Source organism: Eurosta solidaginis, chromosome 1 (assembly GCF_040869045.1).
Source record: "Eurosta solidaginis isolate ZX-2024a chromosome 1, ASM4086904v1, whole genome shotgun sequence".
Classification (NCBI taxonomy): domain Eukaryota; kingdom Metazoa; phylum Arthropoda; class Insecta; order Diptera; family Tephritidae; genus Eurosta; species Eurosta solidaginis.
In genome coordinates this window covers 312,094,707-312,111,947 of record NC_090319.1, presented here as the reverse complement: position 1 = coordinate 312,111,947, position 17,241 = coordinate 312,094,707, and the positions used below count along the sequence as shown (strand labels likewise).

At 36.1% G+C, this 17,241-nt stretch overlaps 1 protein-coding gene across 13 annotated transcripts in view; it reads right to left on the bottom strand.

Annotated features, from left to right (window-relative positions):
• Positions 1-17,241, bottom strand: part of LOC137237648 (uncharacterized) — a 548,551-nt gene that overhangs the window by 290,745 nt on the left and 240,565 nt on the right. For 8 of the 13 annotated variants that reach the window (XM_067761531.1, XM_067761533.1, XM_067761529.1 and 5 more), the window contains one exon: positions 7,696-7,978. The gene's annotated coding sequence lies outside the window, so the exon portion shown is untranslated. Of the gene's footprint in view, positions 1-7,695; positions 7,979-10,508; positions 10,672-17,241 lie in introns of those variants that run through there. The other 5 variants (XM_067761537.1, XM_067761536.1, XM_067761534.1 and 2 more) reach the window with 2 other exon arrangements.

Here is a 17,241-nt window from a genome sequence, read left to right as displayed (position 1 = left end):
ACCTGGGAATTTTCAATAACCGGCAAGTCTTAAGAAAATTACATAGAACCACCACTGGGCTAAACACAATCGACATACAAATAACTTGCGAACTGAACCAAAGACCCTACCATAGAGCAGTTATCGCTGCACTAGACTAATCAAAATCATTTTACACAGTTAATCAGAGAACGTGACTGTAAGAACGGTCTACCCTACGTACTACAATTAAACAAAGGGAGCGATAAGGTCGTGTCTTATCACCACTTTTGTTTAACTTTTACATATGGAAGCTCCTTTAAGAAGGGGTTACGATTACGATCCCACGCCGATGACAACACGATAAGGGCAACACGTCTTGTTCCATTCACTTAGGTGTAGAAAATGTCGGTAATATTGCACATCTACGTCAATAGTATTACGGTACCGACTGTCCTATATCCAATAATACTCTCGCCAATAAAGGAGAGAAATGAAATTTTGATTGCAGAGGCCACGACTGCCCCGGCGCTCAAGAAGTTATCGCTATGATGAAAAGGATCATAAAAATATCCTAAGAGAAATCCACAGAAAGTCGTCAAATTCCTAAGACACTAGTCCCGATGACCCTCGTTCTCAAAGACAATTAGCCTGAACTCGCAATTGAGAAAAGCAACCTCCCAGGGAGATGTGTGAAACTCTAGCTCAACTCTCAGACAGAATCAACCTTGACATACCCATAGTATCATCCCCTGCTTGTTTACGTGTCCTCATATGACACAAACTGTATTTTCAATTGCAATGCGCAACCAGCACCTCTAAAACCCTTATATATTTGGTCCAAGCCTGTTGTAACAGCAAGTTTTCACGGAGTCCCCTTAGAGGGTATTGATGAAAATTTGTGAGTGAACGCATCTATTAGAGGGGGCGAAGCACTGCTATAACAACAGACTATAAAAACTCATTTCGGAGCTTTTAATCCCAAAATAAGTAATATTTTTGTTCACATGGGTTTCCAATGGGTTTTCGTGTATTTTTATCACCTTTATTATAAGGCATTATGTTTTTGACTAACTTCCCGTGGAGTTTTTAAACTTGGAATATACCTCATAACCCGATGAAAGGGCAACATCAGCGAAAAAACAACGCAAGATGTCGCTGTAAACTTTATTTAAAAAATCTCGAATTATTTTCGAAATTTCGCGATCTAGTTTTAAGTAAGTTTTCGGTAAGCTAGAGACTTGAAACTTTGAGTTCGAGTTGTATTAAAATGCAATATCAGGCCAAAAATTCCATACATTTTTTTATGACATCTTTTTAATTAGAAATCAGTGTAGTTCACCATAAAAATGAAAAAAAGGAGAAAAAAATGCCTCTAGGTGGCGCATGGGTAGAGAAAATTAGTAAATTTCAAACCAGATTAAGAATTTTTGGATTTTATGTAACTTTACGGTGGGCTAAAAACTTAAACTTTAAAATGTGTTTCAGCGGTAGCTGACAGTTAAAAAAATTTGATTCGCTAGATATCGCATAGATCAAGATATTTAGAAGAATTGTTTGGATCGTATGGGGTTTTGTTGCCCACGATTAGGTCAGTAACTTTAGATTAATATGATTTATTGAAATAAAAGTAAACCTATGTTAATACCGCTGTCTGCACCTTTTATCTACTATTTTTCATATGTCCAAAAAACGACAATGATGGGCCAAAGTTTTGGTATATGTCTCAGAAACAGGTTCAGATATGGAAATTTAAAAAAAATAAAAAAGCACCCATCAGTAGCCTTCATTCGGTAAACATAAACAACAAACACATTTTAATGTTACCTCATGAAGTGGTTTCTAACACTTGAGGGAAGTCAGTAACTAGTGATACCAATTTAAATAAGTACAAGCTCGATAGTAACTAGACTCTCCCAAGTTCAAAAATCGACAGTTTCGATTTTTGTATTTCATGTTTAATATTTATTTGATAATACACTATCTCTAGAAAAGGACTGATGATAGATTCAAGGAGCTTTGACTTTGAGTATGCCTTCTTTCTTTTCCCATACTTTGTAGCCTTTTCCTAACGTTAACTCTATAGCATATGTATATTTTGTCATTGATCCAACATAAAACATTTATACAAGGACACGCCACTTTCACTTGAGTCATTTATATTAAACATACTCTAGTCCTCCGGAGGGAAATTTTGGGGAATCCAAAACATTGTATCAAAACTCGAAATGGGTTTTGTTATTGTGAAAAAATGTACCAGTTTTAATATTTCGAACTTTTGCCTGAAACAGAACTAACTTTAAAGGGGAGTAGATATTTCCATTGCAGATATTTATGGAGTGATTCGGAAGTATCGAAAAATATAATAAAATCGTATTGAAAACATCATGTCGAGTTTGTGTCTGGGCTGAGACTAATGAAATAGTATGTGCTAGAGAACTAGATCTAAACCGTAAATTTGTTCAATTTCTAAACTGCTAATTTGTACCTAGTACAGAACTACAGAAAGAGTAATGCAACGGAGGCAGTTTCCATGAAAGCATGGCAAATGGATAGAGAGTGAACAAATAGTGTTTCTGAATGCACTTGAAGCGCAACAGTTTTGAACTAGAAATGTATCCTATAGGGAAATTATACGCGCGCAAACCGAAACTAACCGACATACGAAACGGAACGCAAACGTCATTATAGCTGTAAAGTTGCATTTTATTTTGCTGTGTTTACTTTGCGAGTTTTAAATTATAATATCTAAATTGTAATACTAGTTTGTGACAAAAATAAGTGCGAAAACCTAGAGTTCATTTTAATACAATTGGTTTGCTTTGAAAAGTTAAGATTTTGTGAATTTTTAAAGTTTTTAATCAATTTCTTATTATTCATTTTGTGTTCGCCGAGTCATTGTGCATTTATGTTTTTGTTGCAATTTTTGATTGGCACCTTTTCACCTTGCAATTGTTTTTGTGCGCACACTTTTTGTTTTTCTCGCAATTTACTGTCTTCGCAGCTGTTTGCGTCGCTTTTTAAGTGTCAAGTGACAGTGACTCTAAAATTGCTAGCTACCGCTAAGCTCCCAAACTTTCAGAGTTGCTTTATATATAACCTTTCTCATTCTCAGTGCTATTTCAACTGTTTTTTCTTTGTAATTTACAAACATATCTCTACCATTTCTATATTCTTATACTAGTTTCTTTTCACCTTTCTATAAAAAATGACTTGCATTTTCAAAAACTGTCAGGTAAAAAGCGAATCCGAACGTTTTGTCTCTTGCTGGCTTTGCGATGGGCTCGCCCATGGAAAGTGCGCGGGTCTGACGGCTAGAGTTGTTGACACTGTCAATGATGGGGAGAAGGGAGTACGTTGGTCATGCATTAAATGCAGATCAACTGAGGTTGACCTATTTAAACTGTTTAGACAAACACGAAATGCGTTTTCTGATATTGCTAAAGAGTTTTCCATAATCACGGAAAAGTTCAATCAATACGATAGCTTGTTCAATTCCTTCGAGTGTTTGGATGAGTTACCGCATTGTTTAAATAGAAATAAAGACAACCGGGATAATAATCAAAATCATTCTGAAGACTCACCTAATGCTTTGAATCTTAATCCTGCTCAGAACATTAATCTTCCGCATGTGGAGCTCTTGGACTTGGCTTCCCCTAATCCGCAAGCTGTGGTTTCATCCACTTCTAAGGCCGCGGAAAAAACATTAGAGCCTCAAACTGTAACTTCTGAAACTGTAACTTCTCAATCTGTGACTTCTTATTCAGTAGCAGCGGCTAAGAAGCTCGTTGTAGTCCCGCTCAAAAAATCGATTTTTGTATCTCGCTTTGACAAAGACACTTCCGTTGAGGATATCAAGTCTTATGTCACTTCGAAAATTAAGGCTGACGGCATGACTTTAAGAAAATTTTAATTTAATTACGAAATGAACATTTCTTCATTTAGAATTGATGTCTACTCAGAAGATTTTGATAAAATTTTGGACAGCGCATTTTGGCCGCCAGGGCTTTTGTTCGCGAATTTGTGCATAAGACTATTGAGATTACTCAAAATGTAGCAAAAATTCCTCCTCAAAGTTCCGATCCAAAGAACTTAATTTAATATCTTGCTTAAGCATTTACTATCAAACGTTAGAGGCTTAAATACTAAATTAACTGACTTACATTTGAAAACCACTATAACTAAACTATAATATTATTGCTTTTACCGAAACATGGCTGAAACCCAATGTTTTAGATTCAGAAATTTTTTGTGGTGAGTATCAGACCTATAGAAATGATCGCTTAAATAGGACCGGAGGTTGTGTCTTGCTAGCTGTACATTCTTCAATTCCATCCGAAGATGTTAATTTAGCTGAAGTTGATTCCATCGAGTTTAAATGCATCCGAATCTTACTAGACCGGGGCCATATTTACTTAGCCGTTTTTTATATTCCACCGTCTTCTGATCTGTCAGTGTATATGCATCATATTTCACTGTTACAATCAGTCATTCGATGATAAAGTCCACGGACTCAATGATTGTTTTAGGCGACTTTAACCTGCCACATATATCTTGGAATACCGTTGATCACAATATTGTCCCCGTATCATCAAAGATGCATAACAATGACTTTTTGGATGAAATTACTGATCTTTGCCTTAATCAGATCAACTTCTTTCCAAGTAAGTATGGAAAATTGTTAGAATTAGCATTTGTTGACGACATATCTAATATTCTCTATAAATCGGTGTGAACCTCTTGTTTTGCCAGAAGACGCTTACCATCCTTCTCTTGAGATAACTTACAAAATCATAAGCAACGAAGTCGGCTGTACTAACAAAACATGTGTCTCTACCAGATGCTTTGATTTTTCCAAAACTAATTTCAAAAATTTAAATAAAGAGCTTTCTAAGATAACTTGGCCTCTATATAAAGAGGATGTAGAGGAAAACGTTTTACATCTTAATAAAACCATTTATACTTTATTTGAAAAACATGTGCCCAAACGCAAATGCTCGTACATTGAACCTGTGCAGGCCTGGTTTACTAAAGATTTAAAAGCTTTAAAAAATAAGAAATCACGTTTATTCAAATTATATAAGAGAACCGGTTTACATTCTCATTATGCACAGTACGCTATTTTCCGTCATAAGTATTTTGAACTTAATAAAAAGTGTTATAAAGCTTACATATGTAAAATTAAAAGAAACATTATTTGCCACCCGAAGTCTTTTTATGATTTCGTAAATTCTAAACGCAGAACTAACGGATTTCCTTCTGCCATAAAGTTTAGAAATAGCATTTCCAGCGACGATCAAGAGATTGCAAACTTCTTCGCTCAATTCTTTCACTCTAATTACTCTGCTGTGGTTGATTCATCACCTACAAGTTATCCGTATGAGCTCCATTCTAGTAACTCAATATATGCCCCACATTTGCTGCCTGAAGATGTTCTAATACATCTAAAGACCCTAAAAGAATCCTTCAAATACGGTCCCGATTTGATCCCAACATGTTTTCTTAAAAAATGTGCGGAATACATTTACCAGCCCCTTACTGATCTGTTTAACCTCTCTTTAAAAAATAGCATTTTCCCGACGGCTTGGAAGGAATCTTTTCTTATCCCACTCCATAAAAAAGGAAGCAAGTCGTCTATTGAAAACTATTGTGGAATAGCAAAGCTCTCCGCTATCCCTAAGCTTTTCGAAGCAATCGTTACTAATCACCTTACATTTTCGATTTCTACATTGATAGATAGTTCTCAGCATGGCTTTTGTAGAGCCAAATCAACCACAACCAATTTGCTTGAATTTACAATTCACGTCTTTAATGGGTTTAGAAACAATCATCATACAGACCTTATATACACTGATTTCAGCAAAGCATTCGACAAAGTACGCCACTCATTACTTGTTTATAAACTCGAATTGCTTGGTTTTCAACCTGGCCTAACTCGCTGGATCTCCTCCTATCTTTGTGGTAGAACTCAAAGAGTCATTTTTAAAAAAATTTGTTCGAATGTCATCGATGTTCCCTCCGGTGTGCCTCAGGGCAGCCATCTCGGCCCTATTCTGTTTTTGATCTTTATAAACGATGTTTCCCAACTATAAAATATTCTAAAATTTTAATGTATGCCGACCACGTAAAACTTTTTAAGTCATACGCGTCGGTTGAAGAACGTTCTGTACTCCAGGCAGATTTAAATCGTTTAGTTACTTGGTGTAATGCGAATTTTATGCCTCTCAACATAGAGAAATGTAAATCCATGTGTTTTTCACGTGGGAACATATAGCCAGCTTCATACACAATTAATGGCCAAACTCTGGAAAGCGTTGATGTTTTTGTCGACTTGGGAGTTACAATGAATTGCAAACTTAGTTTCAACCCTCATATTAATGCCACAGTCAATAAAGCGAGAGGAGTTTTAGCATTTCTGAAAAGATGTTCAAAGGAGTTTAGTGATCCTTACGTTACAAAAACCCTTTTTACATAATTGGTGAGGCCGATATTAGAATATGGATCGATAATTTGGAATCCGCGTTATCAAGTTCATGTAGATAGACTAGAATCAATTCAAAAACAGTTTTTACTTTTCGCCTTCAGAAATCTTCAATGGGACTCTCGGTATAATCTTCCACCTTACACTAATCGATTAAAACTAATAAATCTTCCTACCCTTGCAAATCGTAGAGAAATGCTAGGTGTACTATTTATGGCTAGACTTTTAAATGGATCGATTTCAAGCACATTTCTATTGAACGAAGTAAACTTGAATGTTCCATGCCGAGTTTCAAGGCATTATAAACCTATATTTCTTAAACAATGCAGAAGCAATTTCCAACTGCACGAACCTTTTCTATGTTTGTGTGAAGATTATAACTCTCACTCGAGAATAATTGATGTTTCGGACTCGCTCTTTGCCATAAAAAAGACGGTTCTATCTTCTCCTAATAACTAAAAAATTATATTTATACTTTTAGTCTATTGTATTTTGTGAATCTATATTTCTCAGCTGATGAGTTTCTCTGTATCTGAGCGGTTTTAGATCTCGGCGCTTAAGAAGCCACTGCCTCTCAAAGACTCGGTAACAAAAAAATTATAAGTAACACATAAATAAGAATTAGGATACAAAAAAAAAAAACAAAAAAAAAAGAAAAACAAAAAAAAATAAAAACAAAAAAAGTATGTATGAATTAAAAAAAAAAAAAAAAAAACAGGATTAGCCTGGTTTCATCGGGCCACTTGAGGGCAGTGCGCTGCCCCAACGTCCAAAACAAAAAAAAAAAGAAAGACTAATGAAAATTTGTGGAATTCAAGCGGCTTTGGAGCCCCAACTCTTTCAAGCGGCCGCAAACCCAATTGATAGCTTCTTCAACCCAATTGTCAACCTCACCTATCTGTGGCGAATCCTGTTTCTTGACCTCAAGTGCCTCATAGAACAAATATTTAATCGTTCTCGAAATAGTCGAACTTGAACCTCAATGATGCTTGTTACCGAAGCGTATGGGATCTATATGTGGCAAAGAACCATTAGCATCGTTAGCACTTTCCAAAACTTTATGAGAGTGTCTTTGTAGCTACAAGAACCACAAGAACAAAAAAAATTCTAAAAATTTTTGGTTTGAGTTCAGTTGCTTTTTTTAATACCCTCAATTTATAGATATCAGCATTTTACAACTTTATTATATTTGGAAAAATGGTTTTTAAAGCAACTTTATTAAATTTAGTTTATTTTACTAAATTGTGGATTCTTACGTTTAATTTTATCTTCCTTTTTTTTTCCTTTTTTTTTGCTGTTTTTCTCTTCACGTAATAAACACATAATATGATTGTTATCCTTTTCGAAGATTTGCTTGTTTTGTTGTCTGAAATACTTCAGCTTTTATTTATCACACAATTTAATTTTGCATACTTTAGTTTTTGTTTCATTTTCTCACCACAACTAAAACTTGTCTGAAATTTCATCAACGGTTTTCTTTCATTATTTGCTCTTACCAAATGGTTTCACTGGTTTAATATTTCCAAGACGTGTAGCAATCTGAAATCGAGAAGAGAATAAAGAAAAGCATTGTTTATTATTTAAACCACTTGTTTGATGAAAGAATAAAGATAAAGTATTTTACATGAATTAAGCAAAAAAAAAAAGAAAAGAAAAGAACTTACAAATTACGTAAAGCGGAATTTAAAGGAAAAATGAAATGATATGAATTTGATTTCCCCTTCGACTAGCACCCCACACAACTACAGCCACAGCTGTGAGGAATTTTTTTATACTCAGCTGAGCAGGGCTCACAGAGTGTATTAACTTTGTTCGCATAACGGTAATCCGTAACGGCATAAACTAATCGAGATAGATATAGACTTCTATATATCAAAATGATCTGGGCGAAAAAAGAAATTCATTTAGCCATGTCTGTCCGCCCGTCCGCCCGTCCGTCCCTAAACACGATAACTTGAGTAAATTTTGAGGTATCTTGATAAAATTTGGTATCTCAGATCGCTATTTAAAATGAACGAAATCGGACCATAACCACGCCCACTTTTTCGATATCGAAATTTCGAAAAACCGAAAAAGTGCGATAATTCATTACCAAAGACGGCTAAAGTGATGAAACTTGGTAGGTGGGTTGACCTTATGACGCAGAATAGAAAATTAGTAAAATTTTGGGCAATAGGGGTGGCACCGCCCACTTTTAAAAGAAGGTAATTTTTTTGCAAGCTGTAATTTCGCAGTCGTTGAAGATGTCATGATGAAAATTGGCAGGAACGTTACTCCTATTACTATATGTGTGCTAAGGGAAATCAGATTACGAACACGCCCACTTTAAAAAAAAAATTTTTTAAAAGTCAAATTTTAACAAAAAATTTAATATCTTTACAGTATATAAGTAAATTATGTCAACATTGAACTCCAGTAATAAAGTGGTGCAACAAAATAGAAAACTAAAAGAAAATTTCAAAATGGGCATGGCTCCGCCCTTTTTCATTTAATTCGTCTAGAATACTTTTAATGCCATATCGCACAAAAATTTACGAATCCTCTTGAAATTTGGTAGGGGTATATATTTTATGACGCTAACTGTTTTTTTGTGAAAATAGGCGAAATCAGTTGAAGCCACGCCCAGTGTTTATACACAGCCGTCGATCTGTTCTTCAGCTTGGCCTTTAACACGATAACTTGAGCAAAAATCGACATACCTTTACTAAACTTCGTTCACGTACTTATCTAAAAAATAGCTGAAATCCGACAATGACCACGCCCACTTTTTCGATATCAAAAATTATGAAAAATGAAAAAAATGCCATAATTCTATACCTGATTCAAGGTTCGATTCGAGCTCAAGGCCAGAACAATAATTTTTTTCTAATGATAATTATTCTTATTTTTTAATTTTTCTAAATTTGGAAAATTGTATTTTGTTTTTGGAATAGTAAGTGGAAAATTGTTCAGACAACCTGACATAGCTGCGCAGATAGATCCATTTCGAAGGGTGCTAAGCCTTCATCATCAGTACGCTTTAGGAACTTTGCGCTAACCATTTAGCTATACAGCGGTGGTTTGTTTGACTGTCAAATTTGCTACTTCTATTCCTTAACAATTCCAAAACTATTAATAATTCTATACCGAATATTAAAAATGAGATGAAACATGGTAATTGGGTTGGTTTATTGACGCAAAATATAACTTTAGAAAAAACTTTGTAAAATGGGTGTGACACCTACCATATTAAGTAGAAGAAAATGACAAAAGTTCTGCAGAGCAAAATCAAACGCCCTTGGAATCTTGGCAGGAATACTGTTCCTGGTATTACATATATAAATTAATTAGCGGTACCCGACAGATGATGTTCTGGGTCACCCTGGTCCACATATTGGTCGATCATCGAAAACGCCTTCACATATACAACTAAGGGCCATTCCCTTTTAAAACCCTCATTAATACCCATATCGTACAAACACATCATAGAGTCATCCCTGGTCCACCCTTATGGTGATGTCTCAAAAAGGCGGCCACCTATAGAACTAAGGCCCACTACGTTTTAAATAAACATTAACACCTTACACCACATCGTACAAACACATTCTAGAGTCACCCCTGGTCCACCTTTATATCGATATCTCGAAAAGGCGTCCACCTATAGAACTAAGGCCCCCTCCCTTTTAAAATACGCAATAACACCTTTCATTTGATACCCATATCGTACGAACACATATTCTAGAGTCACCCCTGGTTCACCTTTATGGCTATATCCTGAAATGGCGTCCACCTATAGAACTATGGCCCACTCCATTTAAAACACTCTTTAATACCTTTCGTTTGAGGCCCATGTCATACAAACACATTTCACACATTAACCCTAGGTTAATTTTGCTAAATTGTGATTTTCCCTTATTTTGTCTTCAAAGCTCTCAGCTGAGTATGTAATGTTCGGTTACACCCAAACTTAGCTTTCCTTACTTGTTTTTTTTTTTTTTTTACGAATTCAGTAAGCATTTTCTTAACTTTTTCGTGATTACAAACACTTTTATTCTTTTTTTTTTTTTTCAAAATACGCAAATGTACATACATACGTAAAATTACATATGAGAGCCTCAACTACTTTCCTTCACACTTGGCAGATTCGATTCTCACAAGGAATTTGCCCATGTGTTCTCCATAAACACATAATACGATAAAAACGTAAATAAATATTTTTTACACAATGTTTATGCTAATTAAAATTCCAAAAATAATTTTATCAATATTTCTGTGGAATTCAAGTTAATTACTGGCACACGTTTTCCCACAAAATAAAATTTAAGGGACTGAAAACCGCGTACGAGCACACAACATGTTGAAAAGCAACTGACTAAGAACTGAAGGAAGCCGGGTTGTGTGATTGAGCGGCGTTGCGAAAAAAAAACACACATATAAATGTATGTATCACACAGATTCAATGGAATAAAAAACAAAAGAAGCAAAATAAGGCAAGTGTGTTGTTGACGAATTCAAATCAACCCCAAAGGTTTGAATACAAACAAGTGCTTATTGAAATCTTATGTTGAAACACACACGTGTATCTGTATATGTATGTGTAACGTAAATATTTCAAATTACTTTTCCAATGTCAGCTTTATTATTTAATTTCTGTAACACATTAAGGCTCGAATTCGAAACAGGTACTTAAAGTCTGCCTGAACTCAACCTAGCTATTGCAATTCTCTAACTCGCTCCTTTCAGCGCCGCGTGAGTACCAAGCACTTATAAAGCTTAATATGTATACAAACGTTAAAATACTAGAAGCTTCCTAGGACTTGCTGCTTCCAGATCTGACAGGTGTTTAACTCATAACAGCTGGAGTCTTAGTCTGGCAAGCACAGGGCCCAAAAGAACAGAGGTAACATTACCATAAACAAATAAATTCGGGGCTTTCGATAACTTTTTGATTAATAATCGATACAACGGTGGTTTATTGTTAATACACATCCAAAAACGTCTGGATATAAATCAAATTACGCGTTTTGTCATCTATATTAACGATCCGAAGGTGGAACAAAAAAGTTGGCTCTATCAATAAATTTTCACAAAAAAAAAATTACAGCGCCACTCCGAAACTGGTGAAATCTTAAAAGTTTTTGCGGAGAACACTATTCGGCACTGGGGCCTTAGGTCGCGCTTATGAAAAATTAACCTGGGTGGGTCCAACATGTGTTTGAGGAACCAAATTTTACCCGCTTAAAATACATTTCTGTATATATGTACGTACGTATATAAAAATCATTAAAATTGTAACACACACATGAAAATGTTAAACTTTTTTGCAAATATCTCTGAAAAAAGACCGGAAAGCATACCACGACACCCTTCCTAACATTTTTGGACGCGTATTAGCAATCCAGCCCTATTGTTAATTACTACCACTTTTCGATAAGATAGACCTAAGTTTTGATATTTGTGTATAAATTTTTCGATGACATATCGACAAACTTTCGATAAAAATTTTTAAACTGTTTAATAATATATGAACTAATTTTAATTAAAACTCATTAATTTTTCTATAAAAAATCGATAAAATTTCGATGACAAACTCGAGGAAAAAATCGACAATTTATCAATACCCCTTATTACCGCTAGCAAATTTTTAACATCTCGGCAGCCAATCGATAACTCGTCTACACCTCGTCGTTAAAACCCCTGATGACACTTCGATAACACACTTTTAAAAAACCGATAACACGTCAATAAGAAATAGCTTACACGCATATGGCACGTCGATAACAAACTGGTTACTCATCGATAGCAAAGTGTTAACACTTCTATAAAAACTGCTATCAGGCTTTTGGGTTTCGGTGTTGATTACTATATTTCCCCATAATGCCCATCACTTCAAGTGACTACGCTTACGCTTACATTAGCCCCACATCGTGAAGAATACTACTGCATATCACAAATCACTCCCCAGATATTGAGGGTAGTTTTAGAAAGTGTTAGTATCGGTGCGTGTCGAATTCATATAAGGAAAGAGACTGGCTACATCTGTTCGACTTCTCTCAACCTTTTAATTATTTTGCGGCTAAGTACAAAACAAATGCTGCGTGGGAGTAACAGGGTTCATACAGAACTCTTAATATAGATTTATGACGTGAATAATATCAGAGGATGACTTTTAGTTCAAAAGTAAGAGCTACATTCGCCCCGACGGTTTCGGGTTCAAGTCGAAGATGCATCGAAACGTTAATTTTAACGTTAAATATAAAAAACCAGGCCAATGACTAAGTTACCTAAGCCTTGGGGTGAAGTTAGGATGCAGGATGCAGAACGGCTTAAAATACTTCAGCGCTGGCGAGTGGACTGATATGACCAACTCTTTTAAATATTAACTTATGAAATAATTTGGAAAACATTTAAACAACGTTTTTTTGAAGTTTTCCAAGCAATTATATAATATGATAACTTTAATGATACTTTAACTAAAAGCTATTGTGCCATCTAGTAAAAAAAAATATCAGTACAGAGTGGCATAAATAGCGAGGTGGTATCATATATTATCTCTATTATCGCATATTATTCCAGTCGGGGAGTGAGCGATAATTGGAAAATCGCCTTAATGTTTCTAAACACATGTTGCTAAACATTTATTGTTACTACACTATACTTAGCACACACAGCCGATGCGCTCGCAAGCAACTTGCAACATGAAAGAGTTGCAAGCTAAAATGTTGACGAGCCATTGTAATTGTGTTTATTTATTGCCACTTCATTCATATGATGTCATTCGCGCTGTAGCTGAGGCCGCAGCAGCAGCGGCAGCGGCGACAGCATAATCCATCGTGTCGTTGGCTAATTTTAAATTTGCCTCATCACGTTTGCCATTGCGTCACACAGGAAGGAAGTGGATTTGTTGATTTTAGACAAAAGTCGGGTGAGCTTGCCGCCTGCTGGCAGCATGTGGACAGGCGTACGGCGTATTCAACAACAATAAACATGCCACAATCACAGTTGACGGTGTGGTTTGTGTTAGCAGCAATAAAAAAAGTAAGAGCACAAAAAAACGTAAACAAAAACAATATAGAATATTGTAAACGCTGGCAATTGAAAACAATTACGACCAGTCTGACATTTTAAATGGCAAAAAAATGCACTCTTTAAGCTTTGAAAAATAACAAAAAGCTAAAGGGATGAATTGGTATAAAAGTGGGGTGTGGTTGCAGCGTACACAGTGCAACAATAAAAAATGCAATGTAAACATGTTTAGAAATTCTCTGTAATGTGTTGGTTGTTTGTTTAATGCTTGAAGTTAATTTTTTATTGTTGTTGCTTATTGTTGTTATTTTAATACGTTTTAAAAGTAAGCTACGTATACAGCTTAACAGTGTTTCTATATTTACAATTTTCGTTACATATACAAACTACCATTTCTCAGTTAAAAAAAAAAAACAGATAATATGCTGTCTAAACTATATTCGTAATTCCCAACCGCAGATCGAGTTATCTCAAATTACATACACGCAAGAGGTGAGTACTAAAAACTGATGGTGATGGTGATGTTACCTTGTCTTTGAAGGTTGGGAAAAAGATCGCTACACCGCTGTCACCGCAAGCTCGCTAAGTTGTTGCACTCTTTCGTCTCCACACCATTGTACCACCCCCGAATCAAATGTTGGAACGGGCTTGCTAGGTTTTTCCCGCATCATCTTGAACATAAATCTAAGAAGCTCCCTTTTTACAGATCTCCACTTTTCAGTAGTCATCTGTCCGAAAGAATTGCTATTTTCAACCAGCGCCACAGTCATTGACTGCTTTGCGTTATCACTCATCTTCTCGAGAACAGGCGGAGTCTTAGTTGTATTTGTAGCGGGAAAAACACTCCTCGAAGGTTTTGGGGAGTGTTATCGATGTTGTTGATCCTTTGTCGGATATACATAGATCTGGTACGTCCTAGTAAAAAGCACTATTAAAGTAAAATCCCAACCATCGAACGAGAACGATTCGCGGTTATATCCTAAGCTCCTCAACCCACTAAGACCGGAGTCTTAGTGTTACCTCCCTTTGACACCTCCAACAAAGTCGCAGTCTTAGTGTTACCTCCCTTTGGCACCTCCGAGAAAGCCGCAGTGTTAGTGTTACCTCCCTTTGACACCTCCAGGAAAGTCGCAGTCTTAGTGTTACCTCCCTTTGGAACCTCCGAGAAAGCCGCAATCTTAGTGTTATCTCCCTTTGGCTTATATCCCATTTCCGCGCTTGGCACATTTTTGTTATTGTATTAGCGATAAAGACACTCACCGAAGGTTTTTGGGAAGTATCATCGATGTTGATGGTCCCTTGCAAGATAAAGAACCGGTAAGTTGCGGTAGCAAAGCTACATTAAGGTACTAGCCCGACCTTCTCAGGAACAATTAACATGACCGCATTTAACCTTCCAGGCCTTCGCCTAGGAAGAGGTTCTCCTGCTACTTATAAGTAATAAGAATTTCTTCTTTAACTATCGTCACATAATCGAAAGTGTAGTTTTAGCCAAGCTCGATAACTTTTCGACGGAAAATCGGTAACTTTATGATAACTTGTCCATATGTTTTCGATAGCACATCGTTAAGACAATTTTGGTAACATATCGGTATATTTTAAGAGATAGTCGAATACTGTTCGATAGTAAATCGATAACTTTACAATAAACAAGTAAGGAAGGCTAAGTTCGGGTGTAACCGAACATTACATACTCAGTTGAGAGCTATGGAGACAAAATAAGGGAAAATCACCTCGTAGTAAAATGAACCTAGGGTAACCCTGGAATGTGTTTTTATGACATGTGTTTCAAATGGAAGGTACTAAAGAGTATTTTAAGAGGGAGTGGGCCATAGTTCTATAGATGGACGCCATTTAGGGATATCGCCTTAACGGCAGACCAGGGCTGACTCTAGAATTTGTTTGTACGATATGGGTATTAAATGAAAGGCGTTAATGAGTATTTTAAAAGGGAGTGGGCCTAAGTTCTATAGGTGAACACCTTTTCGAGATATCGTCATAAACGTAGACTAGGGGTGACTCTAGAATGCGTTTGTACAATATGGGTATCAAACGAAAGGTTTTAATGAGTATTTTAAAAGGGAGTGGGCCTTAGTCCTATGGGTGGACGCCTTTTTGAGATATCGCCATAAAGGTGGACCAGGGGTTACTCTAGAATTTGTTTGTACGATATGGGTATCAAATGAAAGGTGTTAATGAGTATTTTAAAACGGAGTGGGCCTAAGTTCTATAGGTGGACGCCTTTTCGAGATATCGCCATAAACGTGGACCAGGGGTGACTCTAGAATGCGTTTGTACAATATGGGTATCAAACGAAAGGTTTTAATGAGTATTTTAAAAGGGAGTGGGCCTTAGTCCTATGGGTGGACGCCTTTTCGAGATATCGCCATAAAGGTGGACCAGGGATTACTCTAGAATTTGTTTGTAAAATATGGGTATCAAACGAAAGGTTTTAATGAGTATTTTAAAAGGGAGTGGGCCTTAGTCCTACGGGTGGACGCCTTTTCGAGATATCGCCATAAAGGTGGACCAGGGGTTACTCTAGAATTTGTTTGTACAATATGGGTATCAAACGAAAGGTTTTAATGAGTATTTTAAAAGGGAGTTGGCCTTAGTCCTATGGGTGGACGCCTTTTCGAGATATCGTCATAAACGTAGACCAGGGGTGACTCTAGAATGCGTTTGTACAATAAGGGTATCAAACGAAAGGTTTTAATAAGTATTTTAAAAGGGAGCGGGCCTTACTCCTATGGGTGGACGCCTTTTCGAGATATCGCCATAAAGGTGGACCAGGGGTTACTCTAGAATTTGTTTGTACAATATGGGTATCAAACAGGTGTTAATGAGTATTTTAAAAGGGAGTGTGCCTTAGTTCTATAGGTGGGCGCCTTTTCGAGATATCGCCATAAAGGTGGACCAGGGGTGACTCTATAAAGTGTATGTACGATATGGGTATCAAATTAAAGGTATTAATGACGGTTTTAAAAGGGAATGGTGGTATTTGTGTATGTGAAGACGTTTTCGAGATATCGACCAAAATGTGGACCAGGGTGACCCAGAACATCATCTGTTGGGTACCGCTAATTTATTTATATATGTAATACCACGAACAGTTCTCCTTCTAAGATTCCAAGGGCTTTTGATTTCGCCCTGCAAAACTTTTTCATTTTCTTCTACTTAATATGGTAAGTGTTACACCCATTTTACAAAGTTTTTTTCTAAAGTTATATTTTGCGTCAACAGACCAACCCAATTACCATGTTTCATCCCTTTTTTCGTATTTGGTGTATTATTATGGCATTTTTTCATTTTTAGTAATTTTCGATATCGAAAAAGTGGGCGTGATCATAGTCGGATTTCGGCCATTTTTTACACCAATATAAAGTGAGTTCAGATAAGCGCGCGAACTGAGTTTAGTAAAGATATATCGATTTTTGCTCAAGTTATCGTGTTAACGGCCGAGCGGAAGGACAGACGATCGACTGTCTATAAAAACTGGGCGTGGCTTCAACCGATTTCGCCCTTTTTCACAGCAAACAGTTATCGTCCTAGAACCTAAACCTCTACCAAATTTCACAAGGATTGGTAATGTTTTGTTCGACATATGGCATTAAAAGTATCCTATACAAATTAAATGAAAAAGGGCGGAGCCACGCCCATTTTGAAAATTTCTTTTATTTTTATATTTTGTTACACCATATCATTACTGGAGTTGAATGTTGACATAATTTACTTATATACTGTAAAGATATTAACTTTTCTTTTAAAATTTGACTTTAAAAAATTTTTTTTTTAAA